The sequence below is a fragment of the Chamaea fasciata genome, unplaced genomic scaffold (assembly GCF_029207755.1).
Source record: "Chamaea fasciata isolate MVZ Bird 193981 ecotype frontalis unplaced genomic scaffold, bChaFas1.0.hap1 SCAF_4, whole genome shotgun sequence".
Lineage (NCBI taxonomy): Eukaryota > Metazoa > Chordata > Aves > Passeriformes > Sylviidae > Chamaea > Chamaea fasciata.
In genome coordinates, this window is record NW_027094089.1 from 75,245,391 (window position 1) to 75,268,642 (window position 23,252).

General features: G+C 49.4%; 1 protein-coding gene across 5 annotated transcripts in view; it reads right to left on the reverse strand.

Annotated features, from left to right (window-relative positions):
- MBNL3 (muscleblind like splicing regulator 3) overlaps positions 1–6,528 on the reverse strand; it is an 85,499-nt gene extending 78,971 nt beyond the window's left edge. Inside the window, exon 1 of one of the 5 annotated variants that reach the window (XM_066182073.1) lies at positions 6,462–6,528. The gene's annotated coding sequence lies outside the window, so the exon portion shown is untranslated. Of the gene's footprint in view, positions 1–5,032; positions 5,139–6,220; positions 6,316–6,461 lie in introns of those variants that run through there. The other 4 variants (XM_066182070.1, XM_066182069.1, XM_066182074.1 and 1 more) reach the window with 4 other exon arrangements.
- Positions 6,529–23,252: the final 16,724 nt, after the last annotated feature.

The following is a 23,252-nucleotide window of genomic DNA, read 5'->3' on the forward strand; positions in this document are numbered from 1 at the left end:
CCAGAAAGACATACAGATGAGCTAATTTTCAAATCATGACTTGATGAAGGACATGAAGCTTTAAAAAAAGTGACAGATAGACCAAAGGACTTGGAAAATAAAAAATGAAACATGCAAAACTGTAAGTCCATTATCTCTTTTGCTAAAGCCAGTAACTCAGTGCCAAAGAGAATGGCTTTAAGTCCTCAGCAGAGCAAATGCTGAATGTGCACACGTAATGCAGCAGAAAATGTCATTTACACAAACGCTACACATTGAACAGCAGCTCAGAACCTGTACTCTGACTAAAATTCTGCTTTCAGCAAATCTCATAAGTACCATTTTTATCAGCTCAAGCAGACTTTTCCTACAAGATTTTAAAAGATTACATGCCAGGTGTAGAATACTTCATACAGCAGAATTAGATTTTTGCCTTGCGTGATTTTTTGTTAAATTTTATAAATGTATATATATATATATAATAGCACCCAGCAAATTACAGCCATTAGTACAACACTGCCTTCACAGCAGATTTATGGCAGCATTACCAAAAGCAGAATTTCATCCAACAATACTTCTGGATAACACAGACATCTGCAGAACCAAGGGGGAAAAAAGCACATAAGCATGCACAACCACACATTTTGTGCATTACCATACAAGACTTTTACATGGATGGGTGTTTTGTGCCACTGTTCTACAAGACAGTACCCTGAGCACCCAAAAGGGTACGGGACACTCTCCTGCACACAGCAATCTCCAGTCCTACCTCATATTCTTTAAACCCCTCACTTTCATGCTTATAAATACAGCTTCAGCAGAGGAGCTGCACTGCAAGCAAGAAAACTCACCCCACACTCCTGTTACAGTGCTACATGAAATCCTCCCTCTGCCCCAGCAAGCTCGCAGCAAAAATATCCAAGTTCAGCACGCCGAGGAAAGAACAATAAGTGGGAGTCCGAAAAGGCAGTCAGAACTACCGCCAAAAAATCAGAGCTCTTTCTCAAAAAAAGGCCCTCCCTTAGGAAGCCTGCCAATCAAGCTCGATCACGAGGCTGTTTTCCGAGGGTGAATAGAGTTCTTATTGACACAGCTTATGTCTGCAGCATGCAGCCCTCCACAAGACTTTCAAGAGCAGATCGGATTACACAGACACATTCTCTCTGATTTTATGCATTCAGAAGCCCTCAGACATAAAATACCCGGCTCAGGCGGCCACTGCTTTTTCAGCTTGCTATCGGCCTACGTGCTTTTACAAAAAAAACCCCAGGCAAACAGATCCTGGCAGCTTCACTTGGGCTCCCAAGGCCCTCATCCTCACTCAGCAGGGTCTGATAATTTGCAGGCCAAGCCACAGATTTGCTCCATGTGAATAATACAAGACGACTCATTCCCATGGTGAGTACTTAGCATCAGAATGAAAGAAGGGGGAAAACAAATATCTGCTGACACCATTTAAAATGGAAGATGATAGCATCACTCAGGGTAGACAATCCTTACTGGAAGATAGCATGGAAAAAGGGGAGGATACACACCTTTTAAAAGAACAACACACACTGCACAGCTTAGCAGGCAAGAGGTGCAAAAAGCATCACGAGCACTAACTCAGGTAAATCATCTATCCAGGGGCAGGAATTTGCACAGATGGAAATCTGGAGAAAACAAACTAAAAGGATCCATTTATACAATTTCTATACTTAGGGGGCATGATAAGGAATTCCATTCCAGCAGCAGATACAGATAGAAAGTCTGGGGAACCTGTGCATTAGAGGTGAACAGAGAATAACAAAACGTTTTATTATAAATGCTCCAGCTTAAAGACTGAATTTCAGCAAAAGAGACAAGTCTGTGCTTAAGTCATACGACAAATTAAGAACCTGAGCATTGCCCTAGAGATGGGTGCATGCACTGCCCAGAGGTCTGGACTACACCAACTGAAAAGAAGCTCACAACCCCTCCTCTCCAAAAAACAGTCTAAAAAGCAAACCAGTACATTAAACATGGATAAGTGGATTCCTATCACCTTAAAAGGAACTCCTGCATCAACTCAGCCACACTGAATTGAAACTTCTCACTGAAATATTACATATGGCAAACACAGCAAATCAAGCAAGCTTGAGCTTCAGAGCTTTTAAGGGATTTTAAGAGCAAACACACACAGTTCAATAAAGACATCCTCTCTTCCCTGCTTCCAGGCTGCAGTCGCTCCCCAACCAAGACTTTCTAGCATTTTGCAAAAGATTTTTCTCACATTTTCCCTGATGACTGCTGGAAGGCTGGACCTGGGCAATGGAAGTGCAAGATGCCATGTCTGTCTGACGCAGCAGTTCTTTGGTTGGACAGGTGCACTGTTCTTAAAGCACACCAAGAGAGCCATCACCCCTACGACTGCCTTTGGATATCAAGATCTAATCAAACTGTGCTTTTCAGTGCTCTGAATGAACAGCCTCGTGTTTCTAGTACTCAGTTCCCACACGTGACTTCTAGTATGTTCATGGCCCAAAAAGCCTGCTCCTATGAATGTTCCATACTCTTTCCCAACACATCTGACTCTGAGTTCTGACATGAACTGAGTCATGCATGGTTCAATCCACTGACAAAGCCAAGTTGTTACCACCAGCACAGAAGGGGTGTCCTACTGTGGGCATCAGTCACCAAATCCCAACTGTAGATTCATCATCTTCACATGAGCCTGTATTAGCCACAAAAAAAAAAAAAATCTTCAGGTTTTTTTCTGCCTCCTGACTGAGCTGCAGGCACTGGTGACTAGGTCAGCCATAGTTTGACTTGTGTCTTTAGGAAAATCCATTTGCCAGACATAAGAAATGCAGTTATGCTGTGGCCCAGCCTCATCCTGTACTGCCTGGGACCCCCAGGTCCTTGTGCCAACACAACCGTTTCTGTGGCCACATGGAGAAGCTGAGTGATGGCGAAAATGAGTGTTCTTTTTTCTCTTGTTATTCAGCAAGATTATTCTTAAATCACAAGGATGGAAGAGTCTGGAGGAAAAGGCCAGAAACAGCACCACTTCCACCACAGCACCAGCTTCAAAACTGATTTGCAAGTTATGCTGCAAAAAGTAAGAAAGCCAGCCTCTCTCTCCGCAGTCACAAGGTTTTAAGTTGCACTTTGAGATTCCCTTAAAAATGCAGAACGGCCCCTCAAAACTTCATGTCTGATGGCATCATAGGTGCAAAATCCTAAGCTCCACATATTCCTCTTGCCAAGATGGGACAAGCCCACAAGAAAATTTCTAGGTCTGTAAAATTCCAAGAATAACATTTAAGGTTTATGCCAGCCATTCCCCAACAGAGAATAAGAGGGCAGGGCAGGCCTCCATTGCTTGTGATACGGAACTGGGCACAAAAACCACTAGAAAATCCTCTGTGTGGACTCAACATCTCAGGCACAACTGCCCAGCATCTCTACGGTCAATAACCTTCCTTCAGCACATGATCCAGCACTGGAGAGAGGAATGAGAGGTCTGGATTCACTCCCTCTTTCTCCATGTGCGTTCCTCACAGAAGCAGAAAGGATGTGGCACCCTGAATTCTGCTGACCTGACCAGATGCTGCAGGAGGTTGAGCAGGACAGTTTACAGCACCGTGGGGCTAATTTCCTTGCTGACAACCAGGTCTGCTTTGGGCCCCTGCCAACATATCCCAAAAGGCCCATAAGGCAGCACCAGTTCTGCAGCAGCCACACAGCTGTAAACAGGCTGAACCAGGTGCTCACATAAAACTCAGCCACTCCTAGGAAGGCCAACTGAGCCCAAAGCAGACTGCTCCTTCTCCTGCTATCAACACATCCCATAATAACTAGAAGCTTCAGCACAGTCCATTGTTTTGAAAGAGAAGCACTCAAAACACTGCAAGAGTTCTCAAAACTTTTCTGGGCCATCTCTACTTTAAAATTACTTAATTTAAATATGTACCATTATATATATATATATATATATGCACACCTAGGGAAATTACCACCCGTGAGCAGAGCTGGTGCCCACACACTGCACCTTTGCACAGCCTCCCAGGTCTGCCTCTGCAGCTCCACACCACTACATCCCTACAGCAAACCAGAGCCACCTGAAGCCACCCCAGGAAGCCACACTGAAAAGACCACAGCCTGCAGGCTCTCCACCAGACCAGGCTCTACACCAGACTTGCTAACACTCATCTTTCTTGGGGTTTGGAATGTAATGGGAGCAGGGAAGTTTCAAGACCAAATTACAGTCCTTTAAGTCCTTCACTTCTTCATGAACCTGAACCCCCAAGTCCTCCATTCAGGATTTTTTTTCCCTCCCAGGACTGAGATGCATGATTTGGATATTCATTAGCAAATTAAACTCCAAGGAGCAGAACTGTGCCATGTAAGGCGATTCTCCAACCTGGAGACCAGCAGCACCATTGCAGACTCCACACACTGCCTCAACAGCCGCAAGGAGGACCAAAGGGGGAAAACATCTCTGCAACCCCATGAAAGCTGCTCTGTGGAAACATTACCTGCATTACTTCTGCTTCTGTATAATCCCAGAATAACTAGTTTAATTCAGACTGCTCCAACTCAGACACTCGATAGTTTCAACATGGTATAGACTATAACCTCACTCTAATTACAGGATCATGTTACATGTCCAACAACTGCTGCAATTTAGTCTTGCCTGATACACCCCAGCTGAAAATTGTTCATCCCACCTCTCACTCTCTTACTTTTTTGGCAACCTTTGAATGGAGGCAGGGATACCTAGCAACACCTCAACATCTGACACACTCGCACCCCAAGCCCCATAAAGATTAAGTCATTATTTCCGTGTGGTAACAAAGGCAATGACTTCCATGAGGGCAGAATAAACTAGTTTTAAGCAAATAGCACAGACCCGACACTACTGCTCATACACATTACAAAGGCAATATAGGATTATTGCTAAGAGCCACAACACCACGAATTTGCACGTCGCTCCCCGAGCCCGGTGCTGATCGCACACGGAGCCTATCTGAGCGAGAGGGGAGTTTCCAACGGCAAAAGCTGCAGGACCACTCAGTCGGACTTTCACTACCTCAAAGGCAGGGGATGTTCCTTACAGCAGCGCACGTCTTGCCTTTGAGCTCAAAACTGCATCCGCGGCTCCCGCTGCCATGAAACGGGAAGGTTTATCTCCCCGCGGCCGCTCGCCCGCGCCTGAGCCGAATGTTAACAGGTCTCAGCCTCAGCGCCGGCTTCGCCACCGCCTCATGCTCGGCCGGAGAATGCTCCGCTGCCCGGGCGGACGAGCTGACCGGCCATGGCTCGGCGATGATTCAGCAAGGGGGTGGCTCCCGGTGAGAAGGCACACCTCCTGCGAGCTGTCACACCGCGGGGCCGGGGCAAAATGGGAGAGAGAACTTGCTCTGTCTATCATGGCTGCACTTTCCAAAATGCGTAACCTGGCCTGGTAGGGGCGAGGGGGGCGAAGGGGAGAGGCGGCGAGGGGGGCTGTGTTTCCATCAGCAGGCACATGGGAATAATTGAAAGAACCATGTCGAGGCTTTTACCGATGGCACAAGTAAATGAGGGGAAGGGAAAAAAAAAAAAAAAAAAAAAAAAGCCAGACACTTTGGGAGCCAGCATCAACTTCGCCAGGCTGTGTTCTTTGTTTCTAGGCAGACTCCAGTGCGGTGGCAAGAATGAACAAATGCGCATGTCTTCATACGAGTCAAAAAAAAAAAAAAAAAAAAAAAAAAAAAAAAAAAAAAAATCCCCCCTCCCCTCCGGCCCCCTCTCTCGCCGCTGCGGCGGTCGGAGCCCTCCGGAGAGTTTGGGCTGCTTTTCCAGAAGTAAAACTCCGCTTCCCGCTGCTCCGAGCAGGGGTTTGCCACGCTACCAGGCGTCCGGGGCTACGGCAGCGCCTGCAACACTTTCGGCTGCAAAAATTAGTTTTGGTGTGGGTTTTGTGTTATGAATTTTTTTTTTTCCTATTAAAGAACGGAACGCCGCCCCCGCCACGCTGCAACCGCGCCAGCCCCCCGCCGGAGCGGAGCGGAGCGGAGCCCGGGCCCGCCGCCGCCGCCAGACAAAGGAGCGATGCGGAGCCGCGCCAGCACCCGCGGCCAGCCCGCCCGCCCGCCTGCGCTCCCGGGACAGCCACCCGCGGGACCGGCACCGGAACCAGCCGCCGCCGCGCCCCCTCCCCGGAGCGCGCCCCCCGTCCCCGGGCGCCGGCGGCTCGGGGGGGGCATCGGGGGCCCCTTGGCCGCCCCGGCCTTACCTCGCAGCGGCGACGGCGCTCGCAGGCAGCGGCGGCCGCTCCGTGCCACGCGCGGCGGCGCGGGGCGAGCCACGGGGGCCGGTTTAGCGCGGGGGCCGCCTGCGCGCCGCCATTTTAACGCCTCCCGCCCGCCCTCCGCCCCCCTCACCCCCCTTTCCCCGCGGCCACGCGCGGCGTGGAAATGCCGCTCAGCGTCCCCCCTCGTCCTCCCCGTCCCCTCCGCCCCCGTCCCCGCCGTTACATTGACGCAGCGGCTCCTGGTCGCCGGGCCCGCCGTGGCGGAGCTATAGCAGCAGGGCAGCAGCAGCAGCCGCCGCCGTCGTGGCCCCTCCGCCGCCGCCTCCCGCCGCCGGGCGCACATGGTACGCTCCGGGGCCGCGCCGCGCCCCGCCGGCCGCGCGCGCCGCCCGGCTGCTGCCATGGCAACCGCCCCGCGACCCCCGCCCCGCCGCGACCCGCCAGACGCGCCCCGGGGCCGCCGCTCCCGCCGCCGGCCGGGATGCTCGGGCACCTCCCGGCACCCGCACCTCTGCCCGGCGCCGTACGCGGAGACACCGCGCTCCCGCACCGAGCCCACCTGTCCCCAAAGCCATCGCCACCTGCTGAGGGGCTGCATCGCCTCTGTCCCCAAGCCGCCGGCGTACCTCCCTGCCGTGTCCCCTCCACCCCCGACTGTCATCACTCTTCCTGTCTTGACCCCTCCGTTCCCAAAGCCACCATCGCACGCCCCTGGCGTGTCCCCTCTATCCCTGAAGCCACCATCACACCTCCTGCTGTCCCCTGTGACATCCCCCCACTGAGGGGTTTCATCCCTACTGTACCCAAATCACCGTCACATATTCCTGCTGTGTCCCCTCTGTCCTCAAAGTCACCATCATACACTCCCACTGGATCCACACTGTTCCCAAAGTCACTATCACACGTCCCCACTGTGTTCCTCCTGTTTCCAAAACTACCATCGCACCTTCTTGTTGTGTCCCCACTGTCCCCTAAAACACCATCACATCTATCTCCTAAGGGGCTGTAGTCCCACTGTCCACAAAGACACCATGATACCTTCCCACTCTATACCCTCAGCCCCCAAAGCCACTATCACGGTCCCCTGATGAGGGGTTGAATACCTACTGTCCCTAAACCACCATCACATATCCCTGCTGTGTCCTCTCTGACCCCAAAGCCACCATCACACCTTTTGTGTGTCTCCACTCTCCCCAAAAACACCATCACATCCACGTGCTGATGGGCTGCATCCCCACTGCTCACAAAGCCACCATCTCACCCTCTCCTCATTGGGTCCCTGCTGTCCCAAAGTTACCATCTATACCCCCCACTGTGTCCTCTATTGCCAAAGCCACCATTACACCATCCTGCTCTGTCTTCCCTGTCCCCAAAACCACCATCATATGCCCCCGCTGTGTCCCCACTGTACCCAAAGTCACCATCATACCTTCCCAATATGTACTCTCTGTCCCTAAGGCCACTCTTACATGTCCCCACCGTAACCCTGCCATTCCCAAAGCCACTATTACACCTTCCCGCTCTTTTCCTGCTGTCCCCAAAGTCACCATCACCTCCTCCTGTGCACCTATCCTTATGTCCAAAGCCATCATTGCATCCCCTCACTGAGGGGCCATGTCCTCACTGTCCCCAAGGAATCATCACACCTCTCCCCAACACATCTCGCTTGTCCTCAAAGCCAGCGCCACAGCCTCTCGTCGCCGAAGACGTTGTCACTCCACACCCCCCTCCCCAGAGGGGCCGTGTCCCTGCCAGGCTTGGCCACCCTTACCTGGGTAGTGGCACGGCTCTTCCACGCTGCAGTGCTCATTTTCACTCCTGTTTTGCAACAGAAGATTGCGTACGCCAGGACAGTCGCGAGGGAGAGTAGGCGCAATGTGAAGCAGATGAGCGAGTAAATCATGAAGCCGCCGTACATGTTCTGCATACTGCAAACGAGGAGCTAATTTCCTGGCAGCCAGCTTCAGGATGCTACAAGTCAGCCTCTGCCGATATGGCCCTTAAAAACCTCTCAGGCTGTGTCTGCAAGCAGCCCTGCTCCTTTCTGACTTTAGCATCTAATTCCCACGAATATAGATAATTGAATAATGCATTTTGTTAGGGGGAGCGGAAAACAACCAGCAACCACTGGATCACTGAGGAAAACAAAGTCAGTCGCCTCTTTTTTTTTTTTTTTTTTCTTTTTTTTTTTTTTTTTTTTTTTCTTTTCTTTTCTTTTCTTAGTACAGCATTTTTGGGGGTTTGGTGGCATTTTGTCAAGCATGAACTCTACCAGAAGCAGAGGGAAGCAGCTGAAGATTGTTTATTGCACACAGAGTAGCCCTCCCTGACAGCAGCACCAATGGAAATAACACTAGTAAAACTGTCATGTTCGTGGTCTGAGAAGCAAAGCGTGAGCCCTGGTTTCAGTGCCCTGTTCTGACAACCACTTCCCCAGTGACCAGCAGCAGACCACTTCGCCTCCCTTCCTAGTTACACCACTGATTCATAGTTGAGATCAATTAGCTAATGTTTGTGAAGTCAGTTGAAGATGACAAAGCGTTACATGCTGCTAATAAAACCATAATGATCCCACTGTTAAACATTAAACACACAATGAGGTGTAAAAAAAAAATACCACATTTATGGAAAATTCCTCTTTCCTGCAAGGACAAAAGATTAGCTCCTAAAAAAAAGAAAGATGAGCACAAATTTGCACCACAGGGTTTTGTCTCAAGGGTTTGGCTTCTTCTTGGGTGTTTGCTACTCATTATTTGTCTGTCCATGGGCACACCGCTTGGGCCAGCAGTTGTTGACTCACCTGAGCATGGCAACTTAATCCAAAGCTAGCCGAAAATCACCAGGAAGTTTTGGAAAGGGATGATCTTTTCCATTTTGTGCCTCTGCTTCCCAGTCTGCTGAATGGGATGAGGATTACAGCTGCGTAGCCTGTCTTTTGCAGGCAACATAATACAGCAGTTAGCAAACCCTCACAACATGGTCATTAGGAGCCTGGGGAGCTGTGCTGCCTGTGGAACACGTCACACCACAGAGCGAGGAATGAAAGTGGGTGTGTGGGACTTTCTAGGAGATTTTTCTTGGCAATGAGTCTTGCTTTAAATACAGAGCTGGTAGCTGTGCCACTGGTAGGGCCCCAGGTCGCTGTATGTAGAGCAGCACATGTCTGATGCTCTGACCTACAGGCAAGGAGGAGGAGAGGAACCAGGAAAACCATGTTTGTCTGTAGCTTTGGGCCTGCACAGGACCACATTCATGGTGATGAGGCACTGGTGTTTCTGGCAGGGCAGAAGCCATGGGTGGGGATTTGCACAACAGGAACTCCAGTCAGTTTAGGATTTGGCACCGAGATCTCAAAGAGGAGAACTCCTCTCTAAAGAGAGCATCCCTTTGACAAGGTATCCCTCATTTCCTCCATCAAACTGTCCTTTTCAAGGAGCACTCCTGAGCTGCAACAGCCTATTGCATCTTCCTCCTGAAATCTGATGCTGCCCTGCTTTGATGGCGATCAGTTGATGACTGCAGAAAAGCTGAATCATGAAACAGAGGTTATAAACAAGGTTATTTTAAACGAAGGGAATGAATCCCACATCATTCCAAAGTCGGAGCAAGGGACTGTCAGCTTGCAGGGTCCCACTTCTGCCTTGACGCTCTTTATGACCTGGAGCAAATTAAAATCTCTCCAGCCCTTAATTTACCTCCCTGTAGCATGGACAAAGCAGCAGACTCCAGTTGTGCTTTCTTTGTACAGCAAAGCTCCTGGTGTGACAATAAAGCAATGCTGGGAGCTGTGTGATGCCAAGGGCTGGCTTGCACTGCCACCAGGCACCTTGCAGAGCTATTTTCAGCCATGCAAAACGATCACACGCAATATTTCAACCACGTTCACAGACATTTCAGATGCAGAGAGAGACTAACCAGTCTGATTCCCCTCTCCCATATTTCACAGTCTTACATTTCAATTCCCACATGAAGCCCGGTAACTTCTGCTTCATTTTGCTCACTGCAAACTCAAAATAGACAAGTTTTGCAACCCTGTGACTCCAGCTGTGTCCTTCAGGCACTGGGGTGCTGCTGATGTGCTGTAGGCAGCCAGCCTGGGGGGAGGGAAGATGGGTCTGGTTCACTTACAGCTAACTGGGAAATTTCCTGAGGATGCCACTTTCTCACATTTAAATTCTTCCAAGAAAAACGTATTTCATTTTTTTCTAGGAAAGATGACTCAACTCAGAGAAACAGGAGACTGAGGTTGGGGCTGGTCAGGCTTTTGTGCAGTTCCCAAGAAATATGAACAACTCCACACACAGATCCTTGCAAACCTGTCTTCTCTGCTTCATGCCTGAGTTAACAAGTGCTTTGGGTGTGTCTTCCCAACATTACAGAGATAACTACCAAGGTTAAAGAACTCTAGATTTCTGAAAATATTTTGTAAATATACATATTTAAATATACACACACACACTTATATTTATGAAAACTTTAGGAGATTGTAAACTTCCATGCCATACTAAAAATGCTGTTAAGGAGAACTTAGGCTCCTGGAGGAGCTTACCTTGCTCACTCGAATTTTCTTGGAATTAAGTAGTGATTTCTGTGCAGAAAATATCAGATAGAAAGTAGAAATGGGTTGGATCCCAAGTCCCTTCTTTTCCCCCTGGCCCATCTTCACTTACCTGCTGTTGAAGCAGACACCAAACCTGCACTGGCTTGGGGCACACAGCAGTGCCTTGTCACAGGTGCCCGAGAACCTCCAGCCCAGCTGTGAGAAGTGGAACAGGACCAACCTTGCAAGCCAGTTCCCTCTTGCTGGTGCCTACAATGACAAGTGGCCGCATGCCAGCAGATGGAATAACCATTGCCCCGCGCTAGTTATGGGGCAGGGATGCTGCAAGGCTGTGCAAATTAATGCTTGAGACGCTTCTGTGATCTGTAGATGAAAGGTGATTTACAGCTGCTAATTATTGCTCTCCTTCATGTGAAGTCTATTATTTCCTGGTGTCCCTGGTTTTGACTCGCCACATCCCGTATTTGGCACAGGGCAGGTTCCTCTCTGGAGAGGCGGTGCTTTTACATCTCCAGCTGCTTGCACACTGTACAGGTGTGTGATCTGCTCTCAGTATCTATTCGAGGCAGCCTGGCTGTGTCTATACTTGGGAAACTTGGGGTGGAATTTGCACAAAGTTGCAACACTTGAGCAGATGGCTTAGCTGGTGGATTCAGAGGGGCTTCATTCAATGCTGAGTACTCAGCTGGGTTGTGCACTCAACTTTGTGAACAGTCAGAGGACCATCTGGGTGAACCAGAGAGGAGAAACAAGAATATCCCGAGCTTCTCTGCTTGGGACTGCCCCAGGGAAGGGGAAGAACCTAGAGAGGACCAGAATGGGGCCTTTTAGTCTATGGCTTCTCATCTGCATCCCAGACCTCCTGGGCAAGAATTACAAAGCAGGAGAGGTTTGTGTCTCTGGCAGGTGTCTGGAGGGAAGGGATATTAATGTGGTTTTGTGAACAACCCATGGATAGCAGAAGGAGCAGGTATATTCAGTGTTCTTCCCGCGTTATGCCCCATGGCACATACACATTGTCAGGTTGCAAAAGCAAGTGACATTTTGCTCTTATTGCTAAATAAAACAGCAGAAAGTAGCACATGGATTAAGGTAGTTGTAACAACAGAGGAAGAAATATCCCTGATACTCTGCGCCAATGCAATTCTAGCACGGAGTGGGATTTCCTTCCCCCTCACTCACCGTGCAGCTCTCCAGCTGGGAAGTAAATGGCTCCTCACACAAGCTAGCACAAGGCACTCAGGGATTTTTACAACCGAAAGATATCTTCCTCCTGCCTAGCCCACAGCAGTTTCCACCTTCATCCCTGAAGTCCACAAGATTTTAAACCTGACAGCGATGACACTCCCAGGCAGCCTCACATACCAGAAAACAAGGAGGACTGATCTTCCTTGAATGGGTCTTCCAGTGCAGCACTCTCTCCATCACCCTGTTCTCTTGGCTCCACCAAGCCCCCTGGCAGCTGTTTGCCTGCACAGTGAATTGGTCTGAGGCTGCCTTTACTTTCCCCATGGACACAACAGTCTCACTTTAATTCCAGATTTGGCTTGCTCTCAACAAATGCATTTGGGTCCTGTGCCACCTCCCTGGGAGCCAAGGATGGCAAAAGCCCTGCTTGTCCTCTGCAAAAGCCCCACTAATGTACACAGAGCCTGCCCACAGATGTGTAACATGAAGGAATCTGAGTGCTGAGCAGAAACAAGATTGCAGAGCTGCACCCCAGTGGCAATGTAGGTGCATACAGCAAGAAACTATTTCAGAAGTGTTTGTGCCAAGTGGGCTGATGAAGGCTGCAGGGCTTCCCTGGGCCAGTGTTGCCCTCACATCCACCTGCAGATCCCTTGGTGGGGGCATGAGACCCATGGTCCCTGCAGCCCATGCTGGAGGAACTCAGTGCTTCAGGCTGGTGTTGTGACACCTTCTCCTGCTCCACATTCTGGCAGTATTGTGAATCCTCTGAGGTACTAAGAAAGCCACAAGCTAATTCCTTTTCTTGCTACAAGACAATCAATGGAGTGAGTCAAACAATGCTCTGGGGAGCGTGGCGTGGTTTACTCATTAGAGGTCCCACCTATGCTGCAAAGGGAAAACACAGAAAGATCCCCACCATAAAATCTTCCTTCTGCTGTGTTGTATTTTTTTTCTGCAACATTTTCTTCAGAAGTTTTTGTCCTGAATTCCTCAATGTGTCAGGGAAGAGGGGCCTTGGGTCCAAAGTTGCTTTGCACATCACTCACCCTCATGGCAGTGAAACCCAGCATTTGCTGGGACAGGGTCCTGCACTGCATTCCTGCCCATCTGTATGGATTCTACTAACTATGGGAAATGCTGAAAATAAGTCTTCAAAACTTAACCCCGCTCAAGAAGAAGCTGGTTTTAATGGCCACTGCTGAGTATTAACCTTAAATGTGTTACCAAGGAGTGAGCAGAGACACAGGCCATGAGCACCACTTAGAAGTTGACATTTTACATAAGAGGTTGACAAAGCAGGATCATTCTGACACCTTCAACAAGATAAATCGTGGTAGAGTATTAGAATTCTTTTATTTTTAGCAGCTGAATATTCGCAAATAACAGTTTTTAATAACCATGAATGACGACATCAAACTGCCACACCCCTAACTGAAATCATCACTCACTTCTTCTGACAGGTGGGGAGGGATTTCTCAGCCTTCCTCCTCCTACTAAACAACCTCTGCAGCAAAGAAACACTAAAAGGTGGAAAAAACACACAATCTTGCGTGGTGGTGACATTGATAGATTTGATGGTGCGGGCTGTACATGACGTTGTGATTTTTTATTAATAACTCTGCACTGCAGTGCTCAGTTGGGAAAAGAAGGAGTGCCTGAGTGCGTGGGGAGGACAGCTTTGTTCTTTGGACTTGCAAGAGAAAGAACATAACGTCAAAGGTAGAAACACAGGAGGGGAACAAGGCTCACAAAAGAGGCAGTGGGCTGTGGGTGGCTGTGAGCATCAGGTTCATGCAGCAAATGAGGCACCAGCCATCAGGCATCCAGCCTTTCCAATCAATTGACCTGGATCAGCAACAAGAGGGCAGGAAAAGATGCTCTCAGTTCGTAGGAGCAGATAAGGGAGATCCAGTTGTTTTAAACAGAAGTGTTTGGGAGTTTTTCTTTCCTGACCGTTATGGTGGATTACCCACAGAAAAACTCTTGGCCCCTTCCTCCAGCAAGGGAGTGTTCTTGTCCCTCCTGGCCCACACAGATCACTCATGCAGAGGTGCGCAGAGCCAGGCAAGATGGGGAAGGAGGGATTCCTTCTCCAAAGCCAGCAAATGGCTGCAGCCGCCCCATTTGTCCCTCTCTCGAGCATCCGCGGAGGAGCTGCTCTGCAGGGAGGGCATGGGTGACTGTAGGAGCAGTCGGGCTCAGCCCCGCAGAGAGCCCGAGTGCCAGCTTGTGATGAACACACTGTCCCCAGTCACGTCGCTACACCGCCGAGGGGAAGGAAACCAAGCTTCAAAGGGAGGGAGGCAGGAGGGGCCCGAGTTTCCGGGGGCGGCTGCTCCCCAGTGTTTGTCATCACCCAAAAGGAGAGTGAAAGTTTTCGCTCTTGGGATAATTATTAAAGACATTTGGGTCTTGCTTTCACATGCCCTCTTCTCTTCTGTTTTTTTAATTAACTGTGAGCCCCATCCTGGCTGCTAAACAGGGATCTGCGGAACTGACGCTTGTTTAAATGTGGTGATTTATATTGCTTTGGAAGTGAACTGGCATTTCTGAGGAACCCCACCCAAGCCTAGCAAATACCACGGGAGTGCACTGACTCACTGGCTGCTGGCATTCGCTGCTCTCCTTCGATGGCTGGAGACTGCAGCCAATTTGGGCACAATGTGAGACAGTCCTGCTGAGTGAACCCGGGTCCCCAGAGACACCTTACACGGAGGAAAGCGCCTGCCAAAACCTCCGGCTCCCAGGAGAGGCTCAGAAGGGAAGAACAGCAGCACTGCAAGGCTGAGTCAAGCTGTAATCACCGGAGCGATGCGCTGGAGGAAGCAGCGTGTTGGCGCAGCCTCTGCCTCCAGCGAGGGCTAAGAACCTGCTGCCAATTAACCAGCGTTCGAGTCACCCCAAGGCAGAGAGCCCTGCGGAGTGGCCTGCCCGACAAGCCTTGGCAGAAGCCCCTTTGCTTTGCTACATCGTGAGAGCAGCCGGGAGGGCAGATGAGCTTGAGGGAAAAAAAAAAGAATCCAGTGCTGCCTGCAGAAAGATCAGCCGAGGGAGCAATACCCTCTGAGCACCTGACTCAGAGGAGCCTGGCCTACAGAAATCACTTCAGCCATTTGCAGGTGCGATCTTGGTTAAATAAATATATAAATAAATAAATGAAAAGACATCACCACGTTGTTAAAATGGCCCCTGCCTGCTCAGCGCTCTGCTCCCTCACATTAATGCAGTTGTGTTTGATGAATTGAGGCAGAAAAGTCCCTTTCGACTGCAGTGCTCCCAATAGGCTGCAGAGCCACTCTTACAGGCTGGTTCTTGCCCAGCTCATGGGGCATCTCCCAGCTTTTGCATACAACCCATATAAAAGAAAGTCCCCTGGGACCAGCTGTTCACTGCCCAACCGACCCTAAGGGATCCTTTTTCCATGCACCCAGAGATTGCAACACTGATGATGCATGTACCTGGGTGGTGTTTGCCTGGAAGAGCATGTGCTGGGCTCCTACAGTTCCCAAATGCCATAAAGTGAACCAGTTGGGCTGGTCTTCCCCTGGTGGTTTTTGTTTGTTTGGTTGGTTTTTTGTCTGTTTGTTGGTTTGGTTTTTTGGTTGTTTGTTTGGTGTTTTTGGGGGATGGGGATTGTTGTTTAGTTTTGTTTTATTTTGCTAGCTATCCATCCATCCAATATCTGCGGTAATAAAAAAGGCAAATCAGAAAACAATGCCGTCTGTTTGTGTGTTGTATACTGGGAGAACAGCTGCTATTCCTGGGCTAAATGGGAAGCCTTTCCTTGAAAGCCATAAAAAGCAGAGTTTCTCCTTTCAGTTGCTGCATCATATCACAAAGAATGGCTTCTGCCAGCCTTGCTGCCTTTTTTCTAAATAAAACCCAGTACAATGGTGGAGAACAACACAGAGAATACAACTCTGCCCCTCAGCGCTCAGCTGTGCCTTTGGAGAAACTGAGATGCATCTGAGAAGCAGAAAAATTGTTTCCCAACGATACCCAGCATGCAGGGGAACCCAAACACATGCTGTCCCTGGTGTGTCCCTCTGAATTGTGGCATCATCTCCAAACACAACCAGCACCATCCCCCCTGGAGACTTTCCCTGCAGATCACAGCACTGAGACACACCATGTCTGGTGTGCATTGCCAATCACTTTGGAATGATATCTCCGTCTCAGATTGAAACAAACCTCCCCAGGTCATTGGTGGACTCTGGATATGATGATCTGTGGAGGTATCACCCTTTCCCAAATGGGTTCTCATTTCTTCCTCCAGGGTCATTGGTCCAAGCAGAAGTGTGGGACAGGCTTCATCAGAAGCTAAAATCTGCTCTAAATCTACTCTTGGGCTGCCTGGGCAGCCCAGCCTGCACACTCCTCACTGTCCCCAAACACACAGAGGCTTTGTTTAAGCATTACTCAGTTAATATTTCTTTTTCCATGACTTACAAAAAGTGCACTAATCACTGTGGGAGAGCAAGAGAGGCCAGGAAGGATTGTCACTACTTGCACCACCACAGCTCCAACCTCTGACCCTCAAATGTGACAGTGTGTGTGTCCCACCCACCGAGCTGTGCATCCACCTCTGTGCCAGGGTGGGGCTGCAATCCTGGAAAGCCTGCCTAGTTAGTTAGCTAATGTCTGTTACTCTCTCCCAGCCTGTTGCTGGATTTATTTACCTCAGTGACAGGTCTTTTGGGGACTTTCAGTACCAGGCCTAGAGCCCCTTTGAAAATTTATACAGATGGGAGTACAAAAAGAGCACAGGAGCAAGAGGATATAAATAAATAGGAGATGTCTGCTCTTGGCTGGGAATAACTGTGTTTGATGGGAGAAAAGTTTTGTCCTATTTTCTGTTTTATCAGTGGAACAGCACTTGACAAGACCACTGCTTGGCTTTTCTTTTCTTGTCATTCAGAGGGAAACATTTCTGCCTTTACAGAGACGATGTTTCCTTGCAGACAGAAAAGCAGCCCGTACCCAAGCTGCAGCAGAGACAGCACATCAAAGCTCCAACAAAGCTGCTGTTGTGCTGTAAGGCAGCAAAGCAAACAGCCTGAGCCTGTTATCGTTTGGGATTCACTGTGACCATCATTAACTACAGCATGGGCTAAATTCTCATATTCCTGCCCTGATTCCAGCCGTGTTCCACTGACAGCCCCACTCTTTTCCATAAAGCTGCCAGGGAAATAGTCATTGTGAAAATACAGGGCTTGGAGTGGCTGCATGGCTCATCTTGGCCTTCCACAGTGCATTGACTTCCTCAAGGACCCATCAGCACACAGGGATTGCATCACCAGCTCCCAGTATTAGCTCCCAAAGGAGGCAAAAATGAGTATCTGCTATCCTAAATCATACCCTATAAACAAGCATCATTTAGTTGAGGAAAATGCAGGCTGGGGAGGCTGTCAGAATCTGGGACTTTGCTGGTGAGCTGGGAGCTCTTTTTCCCTGGTTCCCAACACAAAGAGGGCTCAGGCAAAGGGAAAGCAGAGGAGCTCCGTCTCCCCCGGCCCCAAGGACTTCCCTCTCTGGGAAGTAGTATTGGGACCACAGGAGACTTCTGGAAGAGATTAGGCGAATTTGTGGGTGGTGGACATACAAAGATATGGGAAGCAGGAGAAACAGATGGAATTTCAGCTGAAACAGAGTTGCAAAAATAATTTCCTGTCTCCTGAAACATTTTAATTGACTCCAGGATACCTTCAACAGCGGTTGTCTTCCTGAGAGTGGGATACTGTGTAAAAGCATCTCCTGGATGTATACACAATGTTTCAGTGGGGAAGAGGAATACATGGCAACATCCAAAAGGACCAAAACCTGGGACATTCTCAAAAGGCAACGTTTAGTTGTATTGAAATGAACTCCTTTCTCCCGTCTAAAATTTTGACCAACATCAGCATATTCAAGCAATGCACTTTATTTTCGACAAACTGCACCTACAGCCTTTTTTTTTTTTTTTTTTTTTTTTTTGAGGGTTTGCTCCGCGAAGACACCAATTTTTCCCAGGGGAGAGGTCAGGAGCAGGCAGGGCCCGAGGCTTTGGGGAGAAAGGCAGGAACCTGGCAGCAGGCTGGGGATTGGTTTTTCCATGGCTCCCTCTAGTGTGTACAATCCAAAATGGGATTGAGCACAGACAACGAATTTTGCGCACTCCTAAAACACAACCAAAAATAGGTTTATTATAACAGGGACTAAAAAATGTATTTCCAGAGAAGATGCTTGCTCTAGTAGAAATTCTGCCACTCTTGCACAGAAAAACAGCTACTGGAGCTGCAGGAGCACCTGGCTGAATTTTGCATACTCACAGTCTGATTTCTTGTGTTTCTGAACCAAAAATTAAAAAGGTCAGAAAGACTCTTCTGTAATAGCAGCTCTGGCCTATTTTTCACCTATTGCCTTTTCATTTATTCATATCTTCCTCAGGGACTGATCTACCTATTAGAATAATAGGGTTATTTTCTGAGACTAATCTAAGAAAATAAATTAAAAAGTCTAAACCTTTCATTAGATCTCAGAGAGACAGGATTTCTCGGTCAAGGAGAGCTGAGACACTCAGGAATAAACGTCCAGCAAATAACATTATTAATTATGCATATTCATACTCACAGCCATGGACAAAGGCAGCCTCCACCAGCAGGCTCACAGGAGGCTGCCTGCAAACTAATACGTTAAATAAACAACTCCTTTATTGGTCTAAGTAGTCACGTAGTAAAGGAGATCACATTTCCAAGCAGCTGTGGAGCAAAATAATAGAAAAGCTATTAAAGTCCAGAGAAAGATTGCATTATATTGCCTAAATTAAAGCCTAAATCAGTGCGGATGTAAATATTAGGGTTCCTACTTTCTTCCGCTTCTGAATACCAAACAGAACTTGGCCAGCACATAGAAATGCTTTCAAGAAATACCTCTTTTCCCCCTGGACCTCAGATGGGGCGAAGAAGGGGAGAACTTTGCCCTGAGGACAGAGATCCTGGCACTGGATGAGGGCCAAGATCAGGCTGGGTTGTGATGTCCAGGCATCTCTGTTGCTTGGCAGGTGGGAACATCTAATACTGAGCCCCATGATCAGCAGCAAAGTCTTCCTCACACAATGGCCTATGGAAAAAAGCACACCCTTGGCTTTGAGGGCCTGAGAAATGGACTCTTCTCTGAGGTCTCACAAGAAAGTCAACCTTGAGATGTGCTCAGTAAGTCCCCTCCTACCCTGACTACATCTTCTTTGATCCCCTGGATGCTGAGCCCTGCCCTGAGAAGCCAGGCTGACCATCAGACAAAGCAAAAGAAATGAGCCACATCCCAACACTTTGGTCAAGCAAATCCAAGGTGCATCCTGCTTAATTATTATCTGCTCTGAGAACTGATCAGAACAATTTTCCAGGATCAGAGCTACGGTGCTGCATGCCATTGCAGGGGATGCATCCAACCCCCAACACAAGGTCTGTGAGGAAGCTGTGCAGTGCCAGGGTCAGGTGACGACCATTGGCCTCTATTACAACCTGCTACACACAAGCAATATATAAAATGGTCAAGAGGCTGCAAAGCAGGAGAGTTCTGTCATGCAGCTGAATGCTGGAAGGCAGCTTTGCCACGCTGTCACCCTCAGGCCACCTCCCTCCCACCCCCAAAAGCAGAAAAAGCAAAGTGCTGCACCTCTCCATGCCCGAGTTTCCCTTCCAGGGAAGGCTGTAGGGCTGCACAGAATGGCCCCTGCACAGCATCCTGCAGGGGACAGAAACCTGCAGCTATTGCACCATCCCCACAGGCACAGGATGGCCAGAGGCTGGTGCCAGCTGAGATATTTTTTTAAGGGGACAGAATGAACTGACCCATGAATATTCAGGACACACACTGCAGCAGGATGTTTTTCCAAGAGCATGTCACAAGTGTTAAGGGTGGCTGAGATGATCAGATTGTCTCCACTTGGCCTCTGCACTTGGTGGGCTCCCTCCAAGTGCTGGTTGCACTTGCACGGAGTGCAACTTTATCTGGCAGAAGCGTCCCTCACAGAGCAGCAGCCAGCCTTCATCTGGAAACAGCAGGAACTGGAGGATCCTCTGCTCCCCTCGGTGGCTTGTTCCAGCAGTTAAGCACCCTTGCTCAGAAATTTGTTCATGAACCAGAAATATAAAATTAATGATTTCTTTCATCTCCTGCCATGGCAGCCTGTTTGGGCTGCTCGTTCTACTGACAGCAATGATTCAGTAATCTGAAAAACATTGTACTTCATGTACAGTATTAACAGCTGAATGTATAGATAGAGAGATTGTATTTACCCTCATGGAAAGGCTGTTCTGCAGCCTGCAGCAGGTGAAGAGTGACTCACTTCCACACCTTAGTTTCTAGCATTGCCTCTGCAACCTTTGGTTTGGCCTTCACTTCTGTGCAGAAGTGACAGAAAACCAGACAGGTCAGAGGAGAGAGGATTTAGGGCATGGGTTGCCAGATTCAGCAAAGAAGGAGGAAGCAGGAGTATGTGGACCCCACATTCCCTTTATCACAGCTCATGGTCTGTGCCTTACAAATCTGCAGCCCAAGCACAGCTGTCTTATCCACCACCCAGGTGTCTTGGGAGGAAAACCTCATCTGACAGAGTGTGTTCTGTGAGTTCCATCCTGCTCAGCAGCTGAGCACCACTGGGAAGAAATGGAGAGTCTGGTATTTCAGTTCTGATCTTCTTCTCCCCATCTGAAATCTGACCTGCCACTCCCAGAAAATCTGTGCAGGCAAACCAGATAATGCCACCCCTCTGCCCTTCCACGGGAAGTAGAGAGATCAGCTATGACAAACGCAGAAGGCCACAAAAAAGTGCACTGCCTTAAACAGCCATCAGAGTAATTTTAAAATCAATGTGATGTTTGACAAAGAGCCAGCATGACTCCTTCCAGACTGGCAGCGACATCCCGAAAGGCCCTGGAAGGGACTTAGAATTCTGCAGGCAGCACTTTGCACACACCAAAGCCGATGCAGCATTTTCTCAGCGAGGCCATAAAAAGCGAAATAAATGACAATAATTTAAAAAAAAGGCAGCATTGCAATGGTGTGACCAGCTGGTGAGGGGAAGTGGCACCGTGTGTGAGTCAGCAGCACCACAGCGACCCTGCAGAGCCGCCCACACGCCATGGGCATGGATGGCCAGGCAGCCACGGTGCAGAACGTGCTCTGAAGGGCACCAGAGGCAGGCAGGACGTCCTTAATTATATTTTGTGTTCCCTCCACGGTGGAACTCGAGGACAAGATGGAAGGGACTGTTTGAGAAAACTTATGCTGCCAATTGTGTCCCCTGTGCCTGGTGTGGTGCTGGCAGTGCCTCCCTGGCACATCAAATGAGCCCCAGTAGGCAGCAATATTTTGGCAGAGCCTGGTGCACGTGGGCTCCCTGGGCAGGATCTGGCATGGCTGGACTGGGGGATCCGTGGGCAATCCCAGTATGGATGTACTGGGTGGTACCCACGGTATGGCAGGGCAGGGGGGCACAGGGCTGTGACAAGGACTCACCACGGGCACTGCCTGTCCTTCTCTGTGCCCCCCCTCACCCTCCCTGAGCAGTCCAAGATGTGAGGTCCCAATCATGAGGGGATTAGCCTGCTCACAGCTCACAAATCCTTAGTGATTTCCAGAATGATGGTCACATTCCAGGCTCCTTGGCTAGAGGAAGAGCTCTCCACCATTCCTCTTGGCAACGGCTGCCCACGTGTCACCTCTTGGCTTAGCTGTCTGCCAACAATGGAGGTACCTGGCACCACCCAGGCCACCTCCAGGTGTGAGTCCTCCATGTGCAAACTGAGACACTGGAGCACTGGACCTGAGGGAATCAGTTCTGTGATTCCCTCCTCATTATTTTCATACATTTGTATTGTAAGAATATATTTTTTTGTATTTTAAAAATTCAGCATATCACTACTTTTTATTACTCCCAGGAAGCACCTATAACTTTTACATACATAAATAAGCAGTACACTCAGGCCTGCTCATTGCATTAATCTGTCCACCCCACAGTCCCTCTGATCTAACCCTTTGCTTTCCGAGTGAATCAAAATAAACACATGCCCATGGAAAAACCTTGAAGGATTACAACAAATGGGGCAAAGGCAGCAGCAGTAAATGCACTTTCCAGCAGCAGCAGCAGCGGTTATCCCACATGATAACTAAACCCCCAGCACTGGGAACTGAGGAAAAGGGGATTTCCTTACATTGGCCTTCAGTCCAGCAGCAGGAGTTATTCCAGGTGTGGCAGTTCTTCAGAGAACACAAAAATCCCAGTGATGACTGTAAATCTGTGACTGGTGCCTGCAAACACCTTTGGGGAGCACAGCCATGGGGCACACTGGGCACCAGGCAGTGGCACCTGGGGTCGGTCTGGATGTGGTGCCTTCCACCCACCAGACCTGGACATGCAGCCAGCTGTGCTGGTTTGTCCCCAGGATCACCATGACCCAGCTAGGATGTGCATCGCAGCACCTTCCCTGCAAAGAGAATTTTGGCTCTTTGTGTATTTACAGCCTCATGAAACTTTGAAACTTCTGCTACTGGGAGCAGAAATTCCCGCCTGGCCCAGGCTGTGAGTCACGAGCAACCACCAGCCGCAGCCAGCCTGGGGTTTTGACAGGAGGGGTTCTGCCGAGCTGATGTTTGGGATGTGAGTTGGTGCTGAGGGGCCCTGGCCCAAACAGATATTCACTTTCTGCACCCCTCTCTGTCCCCAGATCCCTGCCGTGGGGCCGACTCGGGGCCAGCTCAGTCATGCAGAGCGCACCTGCACAACCACGGATGCTCCAGGAGGGCTAGGCCCCCTGTCCCGGGTATTCCTGCCCCAGCAGCATCTCCCCGGGGCATCCCTGGTGGGTGCCGTGGCCGGGTGGGCTCTCACTGACATCCAGTGACAGCCTGCGGGGACAGGGACAAGGACTGGGCCGGGCTCCTGCCCTGTGGCCCATTAGCAGGGGATTGACTTCAAAGGCTGAGGCTGCTGAGGGTGCTGCAGCCATTCAGACAGCTTTATTCATTAGTAATTAGGTAGGCGTTGTCTGGCATCTAGATTAATCCCACTTTTAATTATTTTGAAACTGTGTGAGATTTCCCAGGCATTAAAGATTATGTACGCGCTTGCTGATTCCACAGCAATTATTCTAATGTAATGATGTCTATTAATACGCTTCCCAGCTTGCCATGCCTGGAGGGGAAATTCCCAGTCCGCCCCTGTGGAGCACACATCTCCCACGAGGCATAACCCCCCTAATCACCTGCTTATGTGGCACAAAA